Here is a 23,600-nt window from a genome sequence, read left to right on the forward strand (position 1 = left end):
CTTCTCTTGATTCTGGCAAATCTCGAAGTCGTCGCATACCAATTCATGTCATTTGAGATTGCAATTTTACCAAGCCCCTTGACCTTGCCTTTCTTGTTGTTGCCGAAGGTGATAGAATCAAAGCCACCATTTTGATTTGTATCAATTGATTTGAACATACAAGACTCTCCAGCCATATGTTGAGTGCACCCACTATCAAGCACCCAATGTCTTCCTCCGGCTTTGTAATTAACCTACAAGTCAAGATCAATTCCTTTTAGGTACCCAAATTTGATTGGGTCCTCTAAGGTTAGCAACTAAGCTCTTTGTTACCCAAATGACTTTCTTATTTGAACCCATCCATGGTGCACAAATGAACTTAGCATGAACACCTTTTGTATACTTGGTAAGTACATAGAAAGAATTAAGCTTAACTCATGTATTGTTGCTCTAGGTGACCAACTTGCTTGCAAGCTTTGCAATACCAACCATTGTTCTTCACAAAACATGTCTTGTGAGGAGCAAAGGCGGCCTTGCCTTTCTTGGGGTTATAGCCCAATCCCTCTTTGTAGAGAGAAGCTCTTTGGCTACCTAAGCACATAAGCAAGCGGTCCTCACCACCATAGGCCTTAGCTAAGGTGTGATTGAGCTCTTTCACCTCCTTCTTGAGAATTTCATTCTCAACCATCAGTGTGGAGTCACAAGTGAAACCATCAATACTAGATGAGGATGATGTAGATGTGCTACATGAAGGGTTAGTTGAAGCAATAACAATAGGCTTACTTAAGATATCACATGTTATGCCTATGTTGCAAGTTTGAGCTTTTTCAGTTTTAGTTGGCATGGATTCACATTTGTCAACTAGAGAGGAAGGAGCTTCTTCAAGCTTAGTGTGAGCCTTTTGAAGCTTCTTATGGTCTTCCTTTAGATTCTCATAAGATGCTCTAAGCTCATCAAGTTCTTGCTCAAGGGTTTTCTTATCCTTAAGTAAGGCCTTGCATTCCTTCCTAGATTTTTTAAAGTGTTGTGTGCAATCTTCTAGCATAGTGATTAGTTCATCTTTAGTTGGTTCATCATCATCACTATCACTATCATTAGCATGATCACTCTCATCATCGGATGATACCTTAGTGGTGTTAGCCATGAAGCATGAAGAAGTGTCGAAGATGGAGCTCTTTCCTTGAATTGCAATGCTAGCATGCCCCTTCTTCTTGGTGCTCTCATCATCACTTGAGGAGTCATCACTATCCCAAGTTGCAACATGGGCATCACTGAAAGGTCCTTGTTTGGTTTTGGTAATTGAGTGACAACTTAGGTGGACTAATAGTGTTTATGTGAGATACACAGGAGATTAGTCCACAGGTGATGATGCGATGATGGAGGAGCTCATTGCACATGAGACATGACATGGAGTCATGTGACCAAGGTGGAGAAGATCAAGATGAGGCTTGGCTTGATGGACCGATTGCAAGAGTGAAGGGCAAGTCGGAGGCTTTGAAGCGAGGGACCGCGTGTGACGGTGAAGCTTGAGCAAGACTTGGCGCCGATGGACCGAGGCAACGGTGAAGAGCAAGTGAGGTCAAGATCGATGAACCAATACGATCACGTGATGATATGAAGTGGATCATATCATTTGGTGATTGGTTGGTGCATGTGTTGCATCAATATTGGAGGAGATAGAATGGAAAGCGCAAGGCAAAGGTATAACCTAGGGCATTTCCATTTCACCGGTCATAGGTGTGTAGAGAAGTTTATGACTAGATTTAGGATAGATGGCCGTACTATCAAGAGGGGCAAACTTGTTTGCATATCGGTCATCTAGTGCCACTTGAGCGATCTAACTTTGCATACGTGTTAGAATCGAGTGGCGTGGCAAGTTGAGAGGCTAACTCCTTTGGGAAAATGTTTGTGAAAAGCTAACACACTTGCACTTTGGTGGTGGACACTTGTTGGTGTTAGCACATTTGCAAAGGAGGTGGAGTTCCTAGGGTTGAGAGGGGTGTGGGTTCCTCGGCGCTTTTGAGAAAATTAAGTGCATATTTTCTATTGCGCCGGTGGGAAATTTGGAGAAGTCACGGGAGTGTTTCTCAGTAGGAAACACTCACCGGACACTCTGCGCGGAGGCACCGGACGCTGGCCTTTAGCGTCCGGTGTGCTGTCGGGTGCAGCAGAGTGCACCGGACGCACCGGAGAGAGTCCGGTGCTCAGCGTCCGGTGTGCGGGCGGTTTGGCGACCCTCTCTGCGCATGAGTCCGGTGAGCACCGGACGCTCAGGGTGCGTCCGGTGGCTTGCGTCCGGTGACCTTGCGCGTTTGCGGAGTTCTCTGCGCACGAGTCCGGTGTGCACCGGACGCGTTCGGTGTGACGCAGTAGAGCGTCCGGTGGTGCTGTGCACGCGCGTGTGCGCAGTAGCCGTTGGCGGCAACGGTCGAATTCAAACGGCTAGTGACACGTGGCTGACGCCTGAGCACCGGACGCTGGGGGTTGAGCGTCTGGTGGCTCCCTGTGAGCGTCCGGTGCCCACATGTTTTGCCCAGTGAAGGGGCAACGGCTAGTTTAGCCCTTGGGGCTATAAATAGAAGTGGTGGCCGGCCTTGGCCGGTGCTGAGCACCCTTGGGACTTAGTGTCCATGCTTGGGGAGTGTTAGTAAAGCCTCTAACTCACATATGCTTGATAGTGATCATCCGATTGTGTGAGTGAGCGATTCTAGTGTGTTGCATTGAGAGATTGCATCGAGTGGCACTAGGTGTTCGTGTTGCAAGCCAGTGGTGCTTGTTACTCTTGGAGGTTGCCACCTCCTAGACGGCTTGGTGGCTTGTGACTCCGTCGAAGCACGCAAGGAGATTGTGCGGTGCTCCGGAGAAGAGATTGTGAGGGGTACGGTGCTCACCCCGTGGGGATCGCGAAGAGCAACTCTAGTTGAGCGAGACGTGAAGAGCGACAAGTGGTCCGGCCGGGTCAAGTGCTAGAGCTTGTGGTAAGCACTCCACGTGGGAGAGTGTGACTTGCGGGTCACCACTAGCAAGAGGACCGACAGCAACCTTGGAGCTTGTCTCAACGGGGACGTAGCTTGGTGGCAACCAAGTGAACCTCGGGAGAAAATCATCGTGTCAACTTTGTTCTTCCCGTTGGTTTGCAAGTCCCTAACACAAGCTTGTTTTTACATTCTTATATTTGTGCTTGTTTAGTTGCTCTTGTAATTAGTTAGCTTGTGTAGCTTGCTAGTTACCTTCTTGCTTATGTAACTAGAAGTAGTTCCCTTGCGTGACTAATTTGGTTTGTGTAACCTTGTTAGTCACATTGCTTAGTTTGTGTAGCTAAGTAAGTTGCGCTCTCTAATTTGGCATTAGTTGCCTTGTTATTGAGCTTGCTAGTGAGCTTAGGCTTTATGCACTTTGCCTCACTAGTTTGTGTAGGAGCTCCCCCGGTTTGGAAAGTACTAGTTGCATAGGTTTGTGTGACCTTGCTCCTAGAATTGATTAGGTGAGCTCTTGCTAAGGTAGCACCTTGCTTGCTTGTTTAGAATCTTTTCAAGGTGCTAGAGAACTTAGATAGAGGGGTGTAGTCTTGGCTAGACCGATAGTTTTAATTCCGCATTTGTTTCGGTTAGCCGGTGCGATAAGTTTTAGAAAGGACTATTCACCCCCCTCTAGTCCGCCATCTCGACCCTTCAATCACCTTTCTTCTTGTTTGAGCCTTCCTTCTTTTCTTGCTTCTTCTTTCACTTCTTTCTTTCCTTCTTGATAGCATCTTCATCATCACTATTATAAGGACACTTGGCGATGAGATGATCCTTGCTATGACATCTAAAGCACCTCATGGCATGGTCATTCTTCTTGGAGGAGCTCTTCTTCCTTCTTGCTCGATAACCCTTCTTCTTCATAAACTTGTCAAATCTCTTGACAGGAAGAGCCATTTCCTCATCGCCATCACTATCACAAGAGCTTGCTTTTCCTTCACTTGATGATTGTACCTTGGCTTTGCCCTTGGATGCGGAGGCCTTGAATGCCACACTTTTCTTCTTCTCATCGTCCTTCTTACCATCCTTCTTCTTCTTCTTGACCAACTCTTCCTTCTCATCATCTTCTCTATAAGCATCATCGGTCATTACATCTTGGAACACTTGTTGAGGTATTTATTCACTAAGTGTTGTATTCACTAGTACAGTGATCAATGTGTCAAATCTCTTGGGCAAGCTTCTCAAGAACTTCATAGAGAATTGACTATCCTTCACTTCTTCTCTAAGTGCCTTGAGCTCATTCACAATGACTTGCAACCGATGGAACATTTCTGGCACACTTTTATCCTCTTGCATCTTGAAGCTTGAAAACTTCTCTTAGAGGATGTATGCCTTGGTGGTCTTGGTGCTCTTAGTGCCCTTAAATGTTTTTTCTAGCTTTGCCCATGCATCATGAGCAATCTCAATGTTCGTGATTTGCTCAAAAGTTTTGTCATCGAGAGCTTCATCATTGCATTGTAGCTTCTTCTCTTCAACCAGAGTTGGTGCATTCTCATTTGCAACCTCAAACTTTGTTTCGGTCACCTTCCAAACCTCTCTACTGATTGACTTGAGATGGGTGGTCATCTTGACCTTCCAATATGCATAATTTGTGCCATCAAAGTAAGGTGCCTTCTTGGTGTCATTGATATGCAAACTAAGAGCCATTTCTTCACCGAAGGTTGTTAAGCCTCAAATAAATGGTGCCTTGGCTCCGATACCACTTGAAAGGTACAAATGGCTAGAGCGGGGGTGAATAGCCTATTTAAATTTTCTACAAACTCAACTAGACTAGTTGATTAGTAAAACAAATGGCGAAGCTAAACTAGCACTAGCTTAACTAAGCTATGCAAGCCACCTAAAGTCTAGTACAAGGCTAAACACTAAACCACAACAATAAGAGAAGGCTAGCTACACTTCTAAACAAGAAAACTATGCTACACAAGCTAAACAACTAGCAAGGTATGCAAGTAAGTAAAGGAGTGAAGAGTGATTATTATACCAATGTTGTAGAGTAGAGATATATGCAACCAATCACTCACAATCACAATCACAATAGATGATCATCGGCAAGAGATGACATAAGATTTTTTTACCGAGGTTCACTTGCTTTCCGGCAAGCTAGTCCTCGTTGTGGTGATACACCCACTTGATGGATCATGAGCTAATTGGCAATCCAAAGCCAAACCCTTAGCGGGTGCCGCATATCCACTCATAAGATAGAGATTCTCAAAGCCACGAGCAATCCACTAGAGTAGCCAATTGTGATCTCCTGTGGGGAAGGCTCAAGAACCCCTCACAAGTCACTTGGTGAGGCTTGAAACAATCTCCAATCATGAGCTCAATACCTCCGCTTCTCCAAGCCATCTAGGGTGTCGGGAAACACCTAAGAGTAACAAGAAATCTACAGCAAACTTTAAAAATCAAGTGCCACTAGATGCAACTCACTAAGCAATGCACTTGAATCTCAATCAATCTCACTAAGATTAGCAAACAAGCAAGGAGATGAGTGGAGGGAATGTTCTCTAGCTCAAAGTATATCTCAAATGTTCCAAAGTGCAAGAGCAAGCCCCCAAGGCTGGCCAACAGCTATTTATAAGTCCCTCAAACAAATAGAGTCGTTGGCTTTTTCACTGGACAAAACACGGGGCCACCGGACACGCTGCAGGTGAGCCACCAGGCGCTCAACCCCTGTGTCTCGTGCTTAGAACACAGTCACGTGTCCACTGTTTGAATCACGTGTGTTGATTTCTAACGGTCACTTCCAAACTACCAGACGCGGTTAAGTATCCACCGGACGCGTCCGATACACACCGGACCCGTACGCACAGAGGGTGTTTTCGCGCGGAGTCACCGGATGCATACCACCGGACGCTCTCCTGCGTTCGATGCCGCGAGCGCTTCTGCAGTGAACCACCGGACACACATCATCGGACTCGCTCATGTTTCTGTGCATGTATTTGGTGTGTACACTCCAGCAAGTGCCACTCACCGGACGCACTGAGCGCGTCCGGTGCAGCGTCCGATGCTGCGTTCGGTGAGTGCTCGTGTGACTTCTCCAAACTTTCCACTGGTGCAATAGAAAATATGCGTTTATTTTCTCAAAAGCGCTGAATCCCGCCTTGCAAGCTCGGCGAGAGGGAGAGAGGAACCCAAACCCCTCTCTACCCTAGAAACTTGTTGGCGTTTCTTAGCGAAACCACTAAAGATAGAGTTTGAGTCCATCCCTAATGATAACACTAGAAACGTTCTTGGCATATCCTAGCCACCATCACTTCAGAATGATAACCCAAGGCTCTTTACGGCGCGGGCCTAGGCAGTGCAGTCTGGTAATGATGATTAATAATGCCAAATTGGCCTTCCTAACCATCCTTACTTACGATATGCAAAGCTGTGGCCCGGCGCCGGGTGAGTGCACAAGTATTACAATCTTAAGTAAAGGTACTTAGGTACACCAATCGATAGCTCAGTATGAAATAAGAATAACTCTGCAAGCACACAGAACTATCATTGTAGCATTTCATCAACCCGTAAATGGGTGTCGTATTTATAATTCCTGTAGGAAGGCATTTATATCTAGCATGGTTATAACATGATTACTTTTTAAAATGCATGGTAGGCATAGAGTAAACATGGGTAAGATATGATATTTGGAGATAGTGGACACACATTTGGGTCATCCTCAATGATAAAAGATAAAATAAAGAATAAAAGAATATAACTACTGAGCAGGCATGGTTCGTATATAACTGTGCTAAGAACCGTTAGTAAGTCATTTAACTAGCATGTCTAGAGATAGGATCAGGTTTGAGATGATAGGGAGATCCCCATAGCTGGTCTGCCAGCAAATAGAGACTTTACATGACTCCTACCAAATATCCGAACATGGGGGAATACGAAGGATGACAGGGCTGTCACCACCCTGCCACCTACCCCTCTCCCCGTGGGATACCCGCATATCCACTAATCTCCGCATACCTGAACACCATGTTCACGTATTTGGAAACAACTGTTAACCCCCACGGGCCCCAACCCTTCGGATTGATGTTGATATTTGGTAACGCCATCAGGAAATGATCCGCAAGGCACGGATATCGGTGAGCACTTCACCCGGGAGGTTATCCAGAGTATTGTATTTATATTTTTACCACTGGGAGAAAGCGTGCATCTGACTAACTAAATCTATTGCTATTACCCTTTAGGCTACAAACAATGTGATTCGATGTGAGCGATGTATAGAGAAGACTACAACCGCACTCTTGTTCTAACCTTGGAAAGGATGATCTACTGTTCTATTGGGGAGGCTTACGGTATCTAGACACCACAAAGGATGTTCGACCCGCACCTATAAACCCTATCGATCCTGCTAATGGGATGTGGGCTGCAAAGGTAACTCGGAAATGTCACGTTCCTCGCTACTACCACGGTCCAGCTAGACAGGGGATATCTATGAGTACCCTAGCCCAAACACCACGTTTACGCTAGCAATGATTACTCTAAACTCAACCGTAAGAGATTAAAGTAAACTCATAAACCAAAGAACAATAAGAACAAAGAACTTACTAGAATTTAGAAGTCGAAATACTGAAGAATCCTAGGAGCAAGCCTCGGGTTAGGAGACTTGATCCCGCAGGTACAACCTCGGAGTAGACACCGACAGGCTAGGCTTCCTCCGATCTACACCTCCACTCTATCTGTCTCAATCTAGTAGAACTAGTTCTACTCTTACATTGGATGCTAAGCCCTATGAGGTGGGAACCCTAAGGAACCTCTCTCTGAATCCTCTCTGGAAAATATGCTAATGAATAATGAGGATTGCTCTCCTCCAGGGGCCAGGGGGCCTGCTTATATAGTCCCCTCAAGTGAACGTGGGCCGTCGGATCAAACCAACATTGATTGAACGGTTCTCCTTGATCCTTTAGGTCGGTGGAGCATAATCCGCAAGATTGAATGTGATTGGTGGAAATACCTGGGCCGGCGCCCAAGGGGGGAGAGCGAGCGCCCTGCCCTCGAGCCCGCTCAGTCTCCCATTCGTTCCCGTGGCTTCTGGAGTCTTCTAGATGATAGAAAATTGTGCGGCACGTTAATATCTCTATGTAAACCCGACATGTGGGCCTTTCCTCCATATTTCCTGATAACCCCCTGCAGAAATAGACAAACACCCAAACTCATGGAATTCTGTCAGTTAAAACCCTAAGTCTGGGTGTTGGTTGCATTTGGATCCTTTTCTTTATTTATTTGATGATTATATTTGGTAGTTAAGGACCATCAACAACTCCCCCAAGCTTACCTCTTGCTCGTCCCTGAGCAAGGATGGACTCAAGAGTTTCTGCAGTAGTTTCATGCCTTAAAAGTACACATACGTTCAAGCAAGATCTCATCTCTGAGTTAGAGTAAACTGTTAAGACTTAAAACTTACTCATTTTACCTTTCACCATGGGGCTTGAAACCGTCACTTGTGTCTTGAGCAGTTAAAAGATAGAACGGTCAAGTCAAGCGCCATGTCTCTTGTTCTTGATCAGCTATAGCTCTGGAGTTTTTGCAGATTTTCAAATAAAACTCAGAGATTCCTTGTATGACTCTCTCAAATCTCTCTTTTGTGGTATTTCTAGATCCTTTCTAAGGCAGTAATGGTATATGCCTTCTCTTAAAGTATGTGGTATTTTTTGTATGAGGCATAGTGATATTGCCCTCTCTCTCACCCTACTCTAATAAGGTTTTGATATCTAGAGCTCATAGGTGGGAGACAGATAATACATACTTACAAGACATTTATTGCATAGTCAAACCATAGATCCAGAAGAACAAGTCAATAAGTCAAATCAAGATGTGCATGTGTGGCGAGTGAATGGTGTATGGTGATGATGGTGATAACAATGGTGAAAGTCTAATTCTACTTTTGCTCTTTTAAGGGGATACATTCCTTTCTTGCTCTTTTGAAACTTTTTGAGGAGAATGAGATGCTCTATATTTTCTTTTTCTTTCCTCTTAGGTGGGTATCTTGTACCCCTAATTCTACTATCGGACACTTGTCCATTTTTACCTCTCGTCTCACTTTTTCTTTTCTTCGAGGTTCCGGGCACTTGCCCCTTTTTATTTTCTCATATCCTTTCTCTCTTTTTTTAGAGCACTCATCTCCTGAAATAATATATCAAGTGGTAGTAACCAAGATAACTCGAGCATTTATTTCACAGGGACAAACAGAAATAGGAGATTGTTTTTGGCTATTCTCCCGGATTAGGAGTAGAACAATTTTAGGTGGCTCTGGAGATGGAAATGAGTGGATATATGTGGATGCGTACTTCCGGAGTAGAAGTAGCATGTGTGAGTGAACGTGCAAGTGGATCTTGATTTTAACTGCATGACAAGCTCCTAAGGGTCTACACAGCTTGACCACACTCAATGCTCATAAGCAGTAAAAAGTAAATGTGTGGCTCAAAGTCTAGCAAGCATGTATATATGGCCGTGGTAGGAATTTAAACTCTCATCATATAGGAACTCATCATGTGTTATTTTAAAGATTTTCAAAGATAAAATTCTCTAGAATTCTAGCATCTCTAGGAACAGATAAACAGGAGCTCAATCTTCCCATATCATACCCGTTAACAACTTAGACTTTAGATCAAGTACTCTTCCCACAAGTTCAGGTTTAGAACAGGTTTAAATTATAACAGTTATGCCTAAACTTGAGAGAGAGCTCCAACTTGAAAACTAGGTACATGGCAGAGCAACTATTTATTATATCCATGTAAGAGTTTATCATTTAAGTTCAGTTTGGTCTAGAGACTTTATTTATTTATTTAGCAAACTAAGCAAAGATATATATAAGCACAAAATTTTTATTTGGGTTTTCATGATTATGCATCTTTTTATTATTTGAGTAAAGTATAAACGCGAGTAGAAACACTTAGCTGGATAAATGGGGGTGCTCTCCCCCAAGCTGGATTTTGACGTAATTTCTTCTCATGTAGCCAGTAGGTGACAGAGGTGTATTTGAATGTCGGCAGCACCCTGACAGCGATTACTATGTCCTCCGCCGGCTAGTCTTCTTTGATCCTTGAATTCTGTGGAGCTCAAATAGACAATAAAGCTTTGTGGAACTGGTTAAGTGTTAGCATAAAATCTCTTAGCCTTTATCATATTGAGATTCCTCCTAATTTACTCTCTTTAGTAGGATCATAAATTTATTTTTATATTTTCATTTTTATAGGATAGGAATATATTTATTTTATTTTTATGCCACCATAGTGAATGTACTTATGGGTTTTATGCTATGAGCATACTCACATGGGGCTTACTATTTTTAGTATTTTTATTTTCTTTTCAAGATAGCATGAACCTGATTAACTAAGCAAACTATTTTAAATAATTGAAGGGAAAAGGATAACTACCAAGTTTACCTCTTGGCAAGGCGTTCGATGTTTATAAGTCCTCCGAACGGGACTCTCCGTTTTCTCAGTCGTCCTGGGATTCGCTGGATGGCATAGTCGGTGGTTTCGGTGGTGCCTCCTCTTCGTGTATAACTATCTTCTCTCTCCACACCTGACTCGGTGCTACGGTCTCCTCAGGATTGTTCTGTTCAAGCTGTATGTCTTCAGACCTTACCACTTCTCCTTCGTAGTCTGCCCATCCGTCCTTGATGATTTGCCTCCTCTGGTTGCGGTTGCGTTGTCTTCTTCTTGTCCTGACCTGCACTATATAGTTAAGGTCAGTAAAATAGCGGCGTACCTTCTGAGAGGGGAAGTGCATGTGGACTTCACCGGTTCCAATGTAGATGATTGCTTTAACGGTGCCAAGGAACGGTCTCTCAAGGATGATGGATGGATCGTACTCGTCTTCTCCCATGTCAATAACCTTCAACCTTTCGGAATGTCTGATCTACCATCTGGAGCTGGGTCATCCTTTTTGGTCAGAAACGGTGACTTAAGTCGACGATCTTGACCTTCTTGAACTGCAGTGACCATCTTAGCTGACTCGGTGCACATTTGCTTGTTCCTGTTCCTCCTGTTGGTCCTCTTCCTTGGTTCATGTCGAGATTGCTCTAAAATTTGTGTAGTCTTGTTCTTGAAGGAAAACGTCTCCTTCTTCCCTTTGCTATAGAAACTGATCTTGGCAGCACTAGCGTAGATGACAGCTCCTGAGGTGTTCAGGAATGGCCTCCTCAGACGTAGAGGTTCTTCAATATTCCCTTTGGGAAACTTAGTGTCCGATCTGCAAGCTGAGTAGTTAGGCCTCTGTTGATTCCAACCTTGATTTTGTTGAGGACGGTTGTAGTAGTAGTAGTAGTTGTTGATGTAGTTTACGTCCTCAAGCATCTCAGGGCATTGATTGCCTGAGTGTCCAGTATCTCCAGTGTGTTTGTGCTCGTAGATCCAGATTCTTCACCTGGTGGAGTCTGGGAGTTATAAAACTCCTTCATATTTTGCTCGAAGTGTACCTGCTCATAGAGACAGGGCAGAGATCAAGTGCATGGGCCCTGTTGGTGGAAAACACCAACAAAACCAAAAGTATATTTGTTCTTCTCTAACCTTAAGCATAGTCAGCAAGACAAAGTTGATAGATAATAAGATCATGAGTGTAGCGTTTAAAACATTTGTCAGATCAGATCGCTCGACCTAATGGAAAGATAATCTATCTATATTTATGTTTTGTTTATATCTTCCAAAGATTGAATGTGCAACATTTTAGCTTATATGATTAGGAGTGTGGGATCACGAAGGTAGTACTATAAACAAAGATTAAAGGACTAAACACGTTGAATTAATTGGGTTGGTTAATTTGGAGTTACAATCATACTGTAAGGACCTTGATGTCGCCTAGAGGGGGGTGAATAGGCATATCTAAAAATTTCTACACAACTCAAAGTCACTTGTCAGCAACTGTCGGAAGTGATGACAGTTTAGGTCGGAACTTCCGACATCGTCAGAAGTTCCAACGCAAACTGTCAGAAGTTCCGACGCCTACGGGAAATGAACTACAAGTGCTTAAATGAACTTTGTGAAGCCAATAACTTACAACCCCACTTCCTAGTGGTAAGATGAAGTTATCCAAGTGCTTCCTTGACCTTAGAGAGCCACCAATTTGTAGATCGGGACCGAACCCTAGAATCAAAAATAAACAAGTAGAGAGCAACACAAATAGCAAGAACACAAAGCGACAAGGTATTTATCCCGTGGTTCAGCTTGCCACCAAGGCTTGCCTATGTCCACGTTGTTGAGGAAGCCACACAAGCTTTTCGGGTCTCTTTCAACCCTATCCTCGTTCTCAAGTCAAGAGAGCAATCTCTTGAGATGAGGGGTGATTTCACTAGATGATTTGAGTGATTACAAACCTCCCGGGGCTACCACGTAAGTTGGAAGCTCCACGGGCAACGTCTAGCCAGCTAGGAGCCTTGCTCCAAGAGTAACAAATACAAATCCAACCGGCTTGACAAAGAAATCAAGTGCTCAAGCTTTGCTTGATGTTTCTCTCACCAAGAATCCTTCTCTCACTCAATCCCTTGCAAGATTTGAAGTTAGGAGCAAAGGGGATAGAAGAGAGGAGCTTTTGGGAGCTAGAGAGGTGCTCTTCTGAAGGTTTGGTCGAGTGAATGAGTTGGCCAACGGTTAGAAGCGTCGAGAAAGCTATTTATACAAGAAGCTGAAAACTAACCGTTCAGATCTACGTCAGAAGTTCCGACGTGGATCTCGGGACTTCTGACATACACTAAAAACACTGTTCACCTTAGTTAGAAGTCTGCACAAAACCAATCAACGTCATCAGTTCCGACACACGTCATCAGTTCCGACGTGTCATCAGTTCTGACACACGTCATCACTTCCGACACATCATCAGTTCCGACGTACGTTGGGACTTCCGACACAAGCACGGGCAGAGGTAGCAAGAGGGCTAGGTGTCGGGACTTCCGATGAACGTCATCACTTCCGACATGCGTCATCAGTTTCGACGCGCGTCGGGACTTTTGACGCAACCGCGAGCAGAGGTAGCAAGAGGGCCAGGTGTCGGGACTTCCGACAAACGTCATCACTTCTGACATACGTCATCAGTTCCGACGTACGTCGGGACTTCCGACACCCCAAGTCAAACAAAACTATTCTACGTGCTCGTGAAGTGCTAGTGTCTCTCTTTTGATTTAGCTTTAATACTTGAGCACTCTATCTTCCTCAGACCAACTAAATTTGCATCCCTCTTTATAGTACGGCATATCCTAAACTCAAGATCAAAAGTATATAACCATTTTAACCACTTGAGTCTTCAATGTCTTCATATGCCACTTCTCACTATCACTTCATTAGGGATGCAATTAACTTTGTCTCCTCTCTTTGAGTAAATATAGCTTGAGCATGTGACTTGAATCATTTCAACACATGTGAGTTCAATCCATGGCTTCAAGTCTCTTCCACGAATGATTTGATCCTCAACATAATATGACTCCACATAGCTCAATTAGTACCTCGACTTAATGCAAGTACTCTATTCTTCACCTTAGCCATGGTACCTCGGTCTACAAGCCATTGCTTGCCCTTCACCTTTGCTTAGTCCCTCAAAGCCCTTTCCTTGCTATCTTCACCCTATTGAGCCATACTCAAGTCACATCATATTAAGCATCCATTGAAAAATCATTTCTTCAGTATTCTGATCCTTGCTTGAATATCTTCTTGATATGAGTGTTGATGTCAATCAAGCTCTAGTTTATAATAATACAAAACTTTGGCCTTCATTTGAGTATTATGTGAAATACCATCAAGTTTGCTTTCTTGTTGAACCTTTGATACACTTAGCAAACTTATTTGACCTTTAATTATGTTGTCATTCAATTCACCAAAACCCACTAAAGGGCTAGATGCACTTACAATCTCCCCCTTTTTGGTGATTGATGACAACACAATTAGAGCTTACAAGAGATTGATAAATAATAAGATTTTGAATCCTCTGATATAGTGAGCTCCCCCTAAATGTGTGCATTGAATAGAATTCAAATTTTGGCCTCACATGCCAAATGCACATATTTAAGAAAAGGTGTGGAAACTCTTCTATATCTTAGCATCCGTGGGGTGCAAGGTGTCATCATGATAGACGTGATGCTCATGAAAATTCATGCACTTCAGAGAAAAATAAACAATACATCATTCAAGGCATGAATATCACACACTAGCATAAATAGTCCTTATCAAGAGCATCAATTTAAACTATCTTTGCACATTCCACACAAAAAATTGAAAAATCTTATATGCCTCTCTTTTACCCCTTTAAATCTGCATATCAATCTCTCCTCCCATACACTCTCCCCCAATATTTCTCCCCCTTTGGCATTAATCCCCAAAAAGGATCTCTCCACCAAAAGGAAGGAACAATGGCAGACAAGTGAGGGCAAGAGGTAGGTAAAAGTTTAGCATTTAGGATTTCTCTTCTGAGTTTTCTACCAAGCAAAGTATGCAACACCTTAAGTCAAGATTCTTGAGAAGTTAGCATGTTTAGTTCATACCTCACTTAGATGATAGTTTTAACATGAGACAAACTCACTTCATCACCACAAGAGGTATCAACCAAATATCTAACTCATTCTCTAATTGTCACCACAAGAGCAAACTTATGGTGTGACTCAAAATATTGCACACACATGCACACACTAGCAAGTAAGGGCCTAGATGCACAAAGATAATACAAGAGTTCATGGAGCGATATACCTTTGTTCTAAGCCTTGTAATCTCCACCATAATGATGATTTTTATGAGTTGAATTTGGTGCTTTGATGGGCTTAGCATTTCTTTATGAAAAAAATATTTCATGTGCCCATCTCTTTTCATCATCATCTTTAAGGAGATATACAAAACTTGTGCTTGATTTTGATTGAAAGTCCATTGCTAGCTCTTGATGTCATTATGAGAAACCAATTGAAGACATATTTCTTGATATACCAAATTTGAAAAATCACCCACCAATACCAAATGAAATGTGGTCTCCACAATTTTGACAGCAATGAAAGAGTCTTCACAAGTTGATGTCAATTGAAATAGATTCTTGTATCTCATAATATCTCCTAGACAATGCTCACAAAGACAAGAGATAGCATTAAATTGCACAAGCCATAGTCTCACAACTAGTGACCATTTGGATGTGGAAGGCATGTTGATCACTAATTGCAAAACCTCATAACATAGACTAAATTCCCCCTTTTTGTAGTGTATACATATATTTGTGGAAGGCAAGAACATATGCACTTTTGGTCAATTAAGTCCAAACAAGGAAATTTAAGCTATATTATGGAGAGTAGCTACTTAAGAGATAAAAATACAATCCAAAATGAATATGAGAGAAAACTTTACCCATTTGGATTGAGTTATTGTAACACCCTAAAAATTGTTTTCTTGGAAAATAGCTAAAATGATTTATTTATGAATTTTTGTGCTCATGAAACATAGGAAAATAATATTTTCATTTAAATAAAATTAATCATAGGACTCAGCAACTTGTTGTGCATTCATGCAGGAGTATATTCAATTTTGTCTTGTTGACTTTTGGTTTGAATTTAATTGCATTAAAATTCTCTTCAAAAGAAAGCTTTAGAAAATAAAATGGAAAAGAAAAGAAAAAAAAAAGAAAAAAAGGGAAGCTCCCTGTACTTCCCCTCTCGGCCCAGCCCCGTTTCTTCACCCCCCGCGACCCAGCTTTCCCTGCCCCGGCCCAATTCGCTGCGGCCTAGCAGCGCAGGCGCGCTCCCTCTCCCCTCTCGCTTGGCCCGCTGACAGCCGGAACCCTGCGCTTCTCTGGCTGACAGTCCGGCCCCACGCGGCAGCGTCCCACTCCTCCTTTCTATCTTCTTCCCCAACCGTGAAGGACTGGGACTCTGCCGATGGAGAGCACCCTCGTCCTGGATTCCACGGGATACGGTTTCCTTCACCATATCGTAGCTATATGAGGTCCCGGCTCTCTCTCCGTGATTCCGTTTCGTCGCCGTGGATGCCCAGCCGCACGCTGTGAGCCGCTAAATCCCACCGTAGAGCAGATCTCGCCTGCCGCCGTGGTGTACATCCCCTGCTGCGCGGAGGTCGCCAACAAACCGTGTGCCGGGCTTCGCAGCTAGGAGACAGAGCTTCCGAGCCCCTTCCCTTGTTCTCTCCCGATCCCAGTAGCCCGTGCGATATCGCCGGACATCGCAGGGGGTTCTCGCCCGTGGATCCGCGCGGCACGTCTTCCCCGAGGTCAATCCGCGCCTTGAAAACCCCTAGGTGAGTTCGCTTGTGTCCCCGTTTCGTCCCCGTGCCCTTGGTTTGGAGTTTGGCCCACCGTAGTGCGCGTTCCACGTCCCCGGCAGTGCCCCGGCCATGGCGCCGCCGTGGGGTGCCTGTTCCGGTGAGGCGTCCGGCCGGCATCTCCCCCAGGCGCAATCTCGACCGTCCATTCCTAATCCAAGAGCCCAGATCGGCCGATACCCTTTCGGCTGTAAAATTTGCTAAAGAGCCCCTGTAAGATCTGAGTACTAACCGCCGTCCAAAGCGCCCTGGGGAAATACGTGTTTCAATTCCGAAAGTGTATTCCTTTTAGTTTGGTTCAAAATACGTTTTCAGTAATTACAAGTTTGCCACTAAAATTGTTTTAGCCATAAAATATTCATTTTAACTCCGTTTTTGTCCATTCAAATTTCGTTAGATTCGTATTTACAAGCTCTACATGTTAGAGGTATTAGTTTACTGTTTTGAAACTTTTTAATTTCATAGTAGCATTTAATTAATTATTTCTCTATAGGAAATCTTGGAAAATTCATAACTTCTCCGTTTTAATTCCGTTTTTCGTGAACTTTACGTTTGTGTGATCGTAGTGTTGCGTAGAACATTTTGATAAACTTTTATACTTGTTTTACCACTGTTTGGTGTATTGTTCTAATTATTGCTTGTTTGCTTCGTGTATGATTGTCTATATTGGATTGCGTGTTGTTGGTTGATGATCGAGTTTAGTCGGTGAGCTTTACGTTGGTGATCAAGGTCAAGCTTTTGACGACCAGCAGCAGGCTGAGGAGAGCTTTGATCAAGGCAAGTATAACTTAGGATTATTCTTGTTACCTATACACAATTAATATAACACTTATCATATGCATGTGTCCACCTTGATGACCTTAGCAAAATCATAGATGATTGTTATCCTAAATTCCTTGATTACCTATTTGGATATGCATTTGGGTAGTTCTTGCTAGTGCTTGATTAATAATCCATGATCTTGTAACATGAATATTTGGATATAAAATAAACAATAAAATAAGCTTTCTAGCAACTTGAACATAAAGGGTGGAAAGAACTCTGGCTTTTGCTAGATTGATCTTGACCCTCCATATGGACTTATCCATTGGCAAAAGCTGGGACAACTCGTACAACCATGAGGGCTATATGGCTCTGGTTTTAGCTCAGTATGAGGACCTTTTTCTAGCTTGTTAGCGATTACCTTAAATGGCGTAAGAATGGCTAGACACGTTGGGTATAGTGTGGCCTCTGTCCATGTGTATAGGCTGTGATTTATGTGCCATGGAAGGGGGGCTCTATATCTGCCTGCCGAGTGAATCTAATGGCCCTAACTTGTTAGACGAAACCTTTAAAAGACTTCATAGTGATCCCTGCCGGCCTCCCTTGGAAGGGGGTTAAGAGACTCATGACCTCGGGCGAAAGGGTAAATCACGACTCATGGGTAAAGATGTACAACCTCTGCAGAGTGTTAAATCTGGTATACTAGCCGTGCCCACAGATACGGGCGGCCCGAAAAACTGACGGAATAGATGGACACTGATGAACATGATTAATGATGATAAATGATGGTTTATTATGTTGTTTATATGTGTTATTCATAATTCCTGTATACAATTGATCATGTGGTTATGGGATTATTTACGCTACCTTGATATTTGCTATCCAACAATTAAACATGCTATCCACTATTAAAAGCTATGCAGTCAAACCAGTGTTAGCTATTTGAGCCTCATGAACCCCTGGTTATACTTGTTGAGTACGATATGTGCTCACTCTTGCAATTTCCCCCATACCTCAGGAGGAGTTTAGGCTTGTGATCAACCAGTCAGTTGGATCCTGTGGAGAGAAGTTAATACCCAAAGTTTAGAGTTATCAATCCGCTGTTTGCTATGAAAGGTTATCTATTTTATACTAAGTACGTTATATATTTATGCATTGTCTTTTGATATTACCCCTTATTTGTAGCTATATGTGAGATTTGACTTCTAAAACTCACATATGGTGCATATCTGGTTTTGTCCTTAAAATTGGATATTACAGTTATTATTGCATACCCTGAGAAAATCATTCTCACCAAGAGACTACACAAATTCACTAGAAGAAAAGGTTAGTCTAAAAACACAAGACATAGAGCTAGCTCCCCCTTAATATGTGCATCAAGTATTCAAACTACTTGTTAAATGCACTTGAATCAGTTTAAGAGTCAAGAGGAATCCATCCTACATCTTGGTCAAGGCATAACATTGCAATAATTGAAATTATGCCAAAGGATATACCACCACCAAGGTAGATAGATCACTACACAATTTTTTTTGTATGACTATCATAAGTGAGACTTCCATGATATTTGGATGGCCATTGTTCTCACTTGATAGTTCATGGTGAGTTAAAGCACTTGTGATCTTCCAAAATTCATAATTCTTCTTTGCTTCTTGTCCAATCTTGAGGTGGATTTGGTTGAGAAAACTCACAAGATATAATTTCCATTCAGTCCTCCTATCAATACTTGTAATCTTGTGAATGCTTCCAAAATAGCCCATCTAATTTAACCTAAAACTTGTTTTATTCAAATTTAGATTTTGATCTATATGACCTCTAGCAGCAACATCTCACTTTAGGTGAAGAGTAACCTTCAAACTTGTGAATTATTCAATTAAGCCAAGCACAACCTCTTCTCATAAATTTTCTGTGGATAAGCTTAAGCATAAGAGGGCATTAGTAACACAAGTATTAGTTTCTCATTTAGTAACCCTTTATGTGGAAGGAAAATGGGTTACTAAATTGAGAAACCTCATAACATGGACTAAATCTCCCTTGATGTCTCATGCGCACTCTTTGAGTGGAATCGAAGTGTGAATGTGCATGATTGACCAATTAAGTCCAAAGGGTAGATTTAAGCCATATTATGGTGAGTGGATAATCATAGATAAATCATTTACAAATTAGCTAGAGAGAATACATCACATGGTTTTAGAATGATGATCTTTATATAATAGCACACTTCATTTGAGAGACACATTCTCAGTTAGTGAGACTACATAAATTACTTAGAGAAATGGTTAGTCTCACAACTCTAGTCATAGAGTAAATTCCCTTATGATAAGTGCTCTAAGTATTTGAATTTCTCATATAAACATTATTCATTTAAGAACTTGGGATTTCACACTATGCCTAAGTCATGGCAATAATAATGTAATCAAATTGAAGTATGCCAAGAGATACTCACAACCATTGCAGCATGTAGATGCTCATAAGATGTAAATGAGAATTTTAGTCATCCTTCTTGAGATATAATGGATGAAGTGGTCTTTTCATCTTCACTTTGCTTATCATCATGTTATAGACTTCGTCCATGTCTTGGACTGATGTCAGCTGCTGCTATCTACATAGGTGCGGCACTGCCACTCTAAGGCATGGCACTGCCACATCAGATGTGTCAGCGGAATTATGTGTAGCAGCAGCCTGATGATATCCTTATCATTGTAACTTTGGACTTCTTTGGTCTCATATCACCAGTGTCCATTTTCTTGATATTCTCCCAAGGTGGTTCCTCATTACCTACATCATGAATAAGATCTTGCTCTACTAGAGAGCCATTAAAAGCATCATATGGCAAATGATTCATTTAAGCATAAGGTACTCTAGCCACTCTTAATAATTCACAAACAAACACATATTTAACTACCAAGTCAAGTGGCTAGCTAGCGAGGGTTAGGTACTAGTTACCGAGGTGAATATGAAGTTTGAAATATTTCCATTGAATCATCTTTGGGTCAATCATATAAGAAAATACAATATGAATTGAATGATAGCTTGAGTGAACTTTTGATACACTTAGCAAACTTATTAGACCTTTAATTGTGTTGTCATTCAATTCACCAAAACCCACTAAAGGGCTAGATGCACTTACACATACATGTTTGTCTCTTTATTTTATGTGAACGCCAGAACCAAGGAGAAACTTATAAAAGCGATAGTCAAGTACCTTAAGATGTTACCTTACTTGAAGAGTGATGGTACAGTATCACCTTGTGGAAGCTTTCCTTTCTTAGCGGTTGTGCATCGTGTTTGTGGCACCCTCCATGGATTATCTCTTGTGAGCTATGCCTTCCTTGTGTAAATTGTTAACCTTCATGTGTCTCTCTCTTTGTCTCCCAAGTGAGTTTATCCCAGGACTTCTCAGGTTGATATTGAAAGTTTTCCTGGGGTTAGTCCAACAAAATATCCAATATCTACTATAGCATAGTATTGGCTTAAAAATCAACCTAGACACCATGTCTAATTTGATTTAGAAGGGCATTTTAACCTAAGCACCATGCTTAATTTAAAATCCCTTAGAAGTAAGATCATCATTCCTAAACTAAGCACCATGCTTAATTAAGAGATAAATGAAACTACTCCAAATATAAACATATACTAAAGCAAATAAAGGTAGCATGAGAGCATTTATAGAGATCTACTCAAGTGGAGATGAAGTAGTGTGATTAGTATTTAACAAATTGAGCATGTCTCAAAGGTAGGGACTGTTGACGGTCCTTAAGTATCAAATTTAATTTTCAAATAAACAAAGAAAAGGATCCAAATGAAATCAACATCTAGATTTAGGGTTTTTATCTGACAGAATTCCACGAGTTTTGGTGTTTGTCTATTTCTGCAGGGGGTTATCAAGAAATACGGAAGAAAGGCCCACACGTCGGGATTACATAGAGATATCAACGTGCCGCGCAATTATCTTACATCTAGAAGACTCCAGAAGCCACGAGAAGGAAGCGGAGGCCGAACAGGGCCTGGCCCTGGGCGCCCGCCCAGGAGACCAGGGCGCCCGCCCCCTGTTGGACTCCAATCAGGATACTCTTTCGGGATCAATCTCCACCGACCTAAAGGATCAAGGATAACCGTTCAATCAATGTCGGTTTGATCCAACGGCCCATATTCACTTGAAGGGACTATAAAACCAGACCCCTAGCCCCTGGAGGAGAGAGCCTCTCAACCCTAATTCATTATTCCTCAAGGGAGAAGAAGCCTCTGATCAAGCCTAGAGCCACCACATCAATTAGACATCTAGATTAGCATAGCTACATAGGATTAGAACTAGAAGGAGTCAATCTTCGATTGGTTTCCAGATCTGTCAGGAGGATTCTTGGTAATTCTCTAATTGTTCTTCTAATTGTTCATCTTTGTTCTTCAATATTATGAATATGACTTTGTTCTACTTCAATATATTGCTTATGACTTTGCTCTACTTGTTTATATTCAAGATTATATTGTTCTTAGTCTATCATAGTTATATACTTGGCTTAGTTAGATTGGATCTATATACATGTTTAGGATTGTATAGCGTTTATCCATCGGATCCATGGGTAAATGATAGATATTGTGTAGGCGTGGTGCTTATACCGTATTTATCTGCGATTGTACCCAATATGCCAGATCGCGGGGTAGTTCGTGATAGTGATAGCTTCATTGATTCTTATATAGTCCCCCTCTCGTGTATTGGGCTAGTAGAGCAACATTATTACAGGGGAGTGATTGCTATGTTTCTCATTTACCTTGCTAATATCACTATGCATGGGCGTAGTCTTGTCTCACAATGATTGCTAAGTATACTTGCACTAACTATGATAATGCTAGACTATATAGTTAAGAATAACTTAGGAAATATTCTTGTAGTTCGTTCTAATTCCATGTTAATGACTTTCTAGAATATCTAATTGAGGTGCTTATCATATTTATTATGTGGCTAAGTTATGCTGATCAGATTAATTATCTTTGTCACTATTCATTACTTCATATATCTTTAATGTGACACTTACCCCTGTATGAAAGAGTTAGATAAATGTTCTCAATTATACATGCAATGATAGATACTCAATCTCATATTCCATTCTATAATCAATATTGATGATTGTTAATCCCTTTCCAGTGGTAAAAATATAAATAACGATACTTGGAATACTTCCCAGTTAAAATGCTACATCGGTATTAATCTGTGCGCTTGCAGATCCCATTCATTATTTATTTAGAAGAGCAATTGCATATTTCAATACTGCGTCTCTTATGTCATGCTGGGGATGACAACTTGGCTTAAGTGGTATGAGGGATAGGTTTGACATTTTTGGCACCGTAATCAGAATTAGAAAACTAAGTCTACTTTTGGTAATGATGTTAAGAATACCCAGCAAGCATTTTTTGGCGCCATTGCCGGGGAAGGTTGATTACTAATCAAGAATGGATATAGATTTGGAGTTATCATTCGCATCACTAATATGATTGAGCTTATCAATTCTTTCATACAGTTTTACCCCGATATTTTTCCATTTTATCTTATGCAGGGTAATGTATGAATAGAAGACATCTTCCAGGAAATTTTGTTGACAATCCCGAAGCATTATTCAGAAAAACAAGAGCCAAGCTCAAGAAGAGATCATCAACACTTCAGCAAGAAGCTTCATCTAATCAAGAAGATCACCGGAACTTGTCTTCAGAGTTCGAAGCCATGGTGAACAAATCGATCCGTGAGTTCTTAGCTCCCACTACGGACAACATCTGCACTGGACCTGCTGCAGAGATCGATGGCAACTTTGAGCTCAAGCCTGGACTTATCAACATGGTGCAATCCAACCAGTTCTGTGGGAAGGCACACGAAGATGCTAGTGCTCATCTCCAACACTTCCTGGAGATTTGCAACACATTCACCATATCAGGAGTCCCTAGAGATGCTATACTACTTCGCCTCTTCCCATTCTCACTGTTGGGGAGAGCGAAGTAGTGGTTCTAAGCTACAAAGGAGAAGAATACTACGTGAGCACTCTGCTCCACGAACTTTCTGGCTAAGTTCTTTCCCATGGGCAAGACCAATGCTCTCCGTGGGAAATTACAAGTTTTCAGCAATAACATGATGAATCTGTTCCAGAAGCATGGGAGCGCTTCCAAGACTACATCCTAGAGTGTCCCCATCATGGAATGGAGAATTGGCTACTAATGCAGACGTTTTAACATGGGCTCGGCAACAGTGCCCGAGAGACCATGGATGCTGCAGCAGGAGGAGCATTCCTATCACTTACTATATCACAAGCCACAGCTCTTGTGGAGAAGATGGTGTCCAACCAAGGCTGGAATGAAGAGAGGACCCAGACACGCAAGAAAGGTGGAGGTATGCACCAGCTCAAGGAGGTAGACATGCTGTCTGCTAAGCTAGACCTGCTCATGAAGAAGCTCGATGATAGAGCTGGAGATAAGAAAGAAGTTATGCACATCTACGACTCTCACATGACTTGTGAGGAGTGTGGAGATACTGGACACTCAGGCAATCACTGCCCTGAGATACTTGAGGATGTGAACTACATCAACAATAACAACAACAACAACTACTACAACCATCCTCAAC

The sequence above is a fragment of the Sorghum bicolor genome, chromosome 7 (genome assembly GCF_000003195.3).
Source record: "Sorghum bicolor cultivar BTx623 chromosome 7, Sorghum_bicolor_NCBIv3, whole genome shotgun sequence".
Taxonomy (NCBI): domain Eukaryota; kingdom Viridiplantae; phylum Streptophyta; class Magnoliopsida; order Poales; family Poaceae; genus Sorghum; species Sorghum bicolor.